Raw genomic sequence first — 5,023 nt, forward strand, 5'->3', positions numbered from 1 at the left:
GAAAGGTTTTTAACGAGGCAACAAAGACGTTAAGCGAGAGCGGATAGTGACACCGGCCCCAAGGGGGAGTGTTACGAAAGTCAAAAAAGGAGGAGGAGCCGTAATGTTTGAAAATATAAGAAGATGTGGGACCCGCTGCACTATTTGCACAGTAAATTTCTTTCTATATATACGAACGTTTTCGTTCATTTGTAAACACACCTCAACTTCTCTTCTCTCTAATAATAAACACTCTCTATCAGTGTTATAAAATTCTACGGGTATAAATTTTGCCTTTATTTAAATTTCCGCGATATAATAAAATTCGAGTTATTTTTATAACAAAAGAAACTTTGATAGGCATGTATAAATTATTTTTTCTCCACTGTCCACAAATTATGGGTCTATAAAAGATTATACGTCCCTGTCTCCATGTCAGCTATGCATGGCTTAGATTATATAATAAAAATCATATTCTGACACCACATAAATAACTATTTTCTAGATCATTTGAAAACATGCATGTGTTAACAAGTTTGAATGATAGTAATGACTGATTATGATGATACATGACAGATCTGGACGTTCAACTAAAAACCAAGGTCTGATTGATTTCGTTTTCTTACTTGCCTACGAAGTGGTCTGAATTTTCACAAACATGAGACTGACATAAATATGTAATATTGTTAATTATCATTTAGCGAAAAAAAACCTTCAGCAAAACAAAAATTTGTTAATCATACCATTCAAATAAAATAAGATCGAAAGGTTTACAGTGTATAGAGTCAATCAGTCACAGCGAGTTCACGAGCGGAGCATATATCAGGAAATGGTAGGGCCTTTGATTATGAAAATGATTGAGCTAACACATGGACCCCTATTTAACAATCAACTAAATACAATAATGATTAACCCATAAGAGTGATTAAATTTCTTTTAACAGTCGCACCTAACTTGTGTGATTGTTTTTTTCAGAAACAATCGCATCTAACTTTCATATAGTCTTTATTTTTCGCCTACGTTGCTTTCCACCACTTACCTTAGTAACACATGCACAACCTCAACTATTTTATGTTAGCTATTTATGCAGGGATAACTTATCCGTTTACAGTTTGTTTTCAAAATACATAATTTAGTTAAAAGAAGGTATATTATTTAATATTCATGGAACCCTCTATCATGTCACCTTGGGTAATAGACACGCCTGAAAACTACACGTCGAGTGGACCGTACTGGACCGACAGGGACATGTGGGAAGATATAATTGGATCCTAATCAGAACAGGGCCATGTAGTCTGGTCGTCGACTTCGCATACGCCCTTAACAACATCCCCATTGAGGGATCATTCAATGGGTTCACACACATTCCTATATAAAAAAAATATTATTATAATTGTGACTTATGAACCTGCCTCTTCCAGTTTCACCGTAGTGAATCGGTTCAAACACTGTAGCGCGGGTCCCACGACACATGGTGGTCTACGATTAGTCCAGATATTAAATTTTTTTTACAGAAAAATAAAAACATTAAAATAATAAAAAATGAGAGGTTCAGAAGAGGTTCACTGATGTGCTTGCTCTAAGAACACACCCGTTCCCGTGTTACTATAAAACGTCACCGCTGGTCCCCCACATGAACCAGACAGATACTAGCCATTTACCCAAACCGGTTCGAGTAAACCAAAACATATTAATACCACTGCCACATTAAATCGCTTACAATGATTTTTTTTTCTTTTTGAACAATTAAATTCGCTTACGATGCGGGCTTAAACATTTTCAAAAAAGTTTAAAATTTTTTTGTACACTATATTCATTATACTAAAATAAATCTTAAAATAACTTAATATTATATTTTTAATTATATAATTAAAAAAAATTATTTTATTAATATTTAATTATATAATTTATGTTTTTAACTTTTTACTAATATACTTTTTCAGATAACAATACAATATATATAGAAATTATCTTCTTTTTTTAATTATATTTTTAGATTTTGGATAATTCAATATTCTATTTTTAATTATATAATTAATAATTTTATTTGTTTAATATTTAGTTATATAATTCATGTTTTAAACTTTTTACTAAAAGACTTTTTCAGATAACAATACAATATATATAGAAATTATCTTCTTTTTTTAATTATATTTTTAGATTTTGGATAATTCAATATTCTATTTTTAATTATATAATTAATAATTTTATTTGTTTAATATTTAGTTATATAATTCATGTTTTAAACTTTTTACTAAAAGACTTTTTCAGATAACAATACAATATATATAGAAATTATCTTCTTTTTTTAATTATATTTTTAGATTTTGGATAATTCAATATTCTATTTTTAATTATATAATTAATAATTTTATTTGTTTAATATTTAGTTATATAATTCATGTTTTAAACTTTTTACTAAAAGACTTTTTCAGATAACAATACAATATATACATAAATTATCTCTTTTTTAAATTATATTTTCAGATTTTGGATAATTCTTACTATTATTAATTTTAATCAATTATCTAATCAAATAAATTAATTTTTTTTATTTTATTTTTTAATTTAGTTATACATTTTATTCATTAAGGGTATAAACAATATTATTCATTCTAACTTTTAACGTGAGAGCTCGATTCCAAAAATTTACTTTTTAATTATATAATTAAAAAAAATTATTTGATTAATATTTAAATATATAATTTATGTTTTTTAACTTTTTACTAAAATACTTTTTCAGATAACAATACAATATATATATATATATAGAAATTATTTTTTTAATTATATCTTTTGATTTTGGATAATTCAATATTCTATTTTTAATTATATAATTAAGAATTTTATTTGATTAATATTTAGTTATATAATTCATGTTAATTTCGTTTTTATTTTTAAATTTAGTTATACATTTTATTCATTAAGGGTATAAACGATATTAACTACTCTAATTTTTAACGTGAGAGCTCGATTCCAAAAATTTACTTCGCAAATAATAGTATAAATATATCGGGTAATTTTGCGAACAGGCTATTAGTCCACTAGACAATACAACAAATGAATATTGGCGGTATGAACGGGTTTTACCACGGAAAAATTAGAAAACCGAGTTAAATCGAGATTGGTACAAAAAAATTGCCATACGTGAAGTCGTGAATTAAAAAGGAACCCTTTTGCCTTTTTGGGTTGCATTATTTTGATATGATGCATCATATCTTGTAATTTGTGTCCAAAATAAAGTAGATGTTGAAACATAAGACGAAAACGTTAAGCAAATTTGAGTTCACGAGGCTTACATACCTTTTTCAACTCAACTATGTCTTAGCCAGACTATCGGATGGTTGTACAGATCTGTAACGACCCGGATTTCTTGAACCATAGTCTTCTTTTATTATTTTATATTAATTTCCCAAACCATTCATTAAACCAAGTTTGGTTTAATGATTTAAGAAAAGTATAAACCATTCGATCTTTTACCTTCTGACTTCCTCCCGTGTGTATGGGCTATTATATATTACCTAATAATACATATGTATCATCTTCTTCCTCTCAAGGCAGCCGCCTCCTCCATCCAAGCTTCTTTGATCTCCCATAATATCTCTTTCTTTATCTCTAATCCTTTTAATTGAGCTCTTGTGCTTGGCCATCGAAGAAGACCTGATGTATCCACCTTCTTCAACCACCACCGGCCACTGTCATTGGAGGAGAGCCACTGTCGCTGGAGAATCACCGTTGGAGAGCACCGGAGCTATCTCCACGCTTTGTCAGTGATGTGACGGTGAACCGAGATGAGGTGACACGAACCCGCATTGGAACCACAACGTTCGCCACCACCAACCACCACGGACACCGATCTACACCACCTCCTGCCGCGAACCACTGGGGTGACTCCTCTCATTTCACCGTAAAGCCGCACTCTGGTAGGCTGAACCACCTTCATCAACCGTAAGCCTCATGCGTATGATTAAGTTGTCTCATTTTTCCTCGTTACTTGATTAACAAGTATAATTGTCATAAACCCTATTTATATTTTATTTTAGTTATGCCTCTTGCCTTGTGTTTGTTTCTTTCTCCGATCTGGTGTGATGTGGGCGAGACGTCGAGAGCTAAGGCAAAACCCTAGTTTTCTTGTTGTTCAAGTTATGTCGTTATCTTCTATCTGTTTCCGGCTCTACGATATGGCAAAGATGAGGGTCTATTCCGTAAATCTCGTACCAGTGTAGAATTCTCTCTATCGTAGTTTAGATTTCGAATCATGATCCGTCTGTTTGAATTGAGTCTTGGTTGTTAGATAGTTCATTCACTGTAAACTGGAACTAGGGGTCTAGAGGATTAACTGTTGATTGATTGTGTGATGTTAAGAGATGCGATATATATATGTATGAGTAGGGACTATGTGCGCGGGCGGGGGCTCAGAGATGTATGGGCTAGCGACGCTACTTTGATTGTGCGGGCAGGGGTTCAGAGACGTCTGGACTTGCAATGCTACTTATGCGGGCGTGTGGTGCAGAGATGTTTGTACCATGGACGCTACTTGAGAGGGCGGGGGTACAGAGACAAACTGTACTAGCGATGCTACGTATTATACACTACAAGAAAACATCAAGGATTCTGAGGGAAAAAATCGTCGGAATTTCGTCGGAATATCGTTATTCCGACGCAATTCCGACGAAATACGTCGTCAGAAATAATTCCTCGGAATTTCTTTTTTCCTCTGAAATCCCTCGGAATTTTTCGACGGAATTCCGAGGAAATAAATTTCCGAGGAAATTCCGAGGATCCCTTGTTTGTCGGAAAAGTCCTCGGAATATACCGAGGTAGAACTTCGTCGGGATAATTCCTCGGAAGTTCATCGATCGATGCGTGTTTGGACATATATACATCGATCGATAGGAGTATACCGACGGACTTTTTCCTCGGTTTATTCCGAGGAACTGTTCCCTCGGTATATTCCGAGGGATCCGTTCCTCGGAATTTTCCGAGGGAGTTGTCCCTCGGAAAATTCCGAGGGAAATGTCCCTCGCTATATTTTAAAAAAAAA

Source organism: Brassica oleracea, chromosome C5 (assembly GCF_000695525.1).
Source record: "Brassica oleracea var. oleracea cultivar TO1000 chromosome C5, BOL, whole genome shotgun sequence".
Lineage (NCBI taxonomy): Eukaryota > Viridiplantae > Streptophyta > Magnoliopsida > Brassicales > Brassicaceae > Brassica > Brassica oleracea.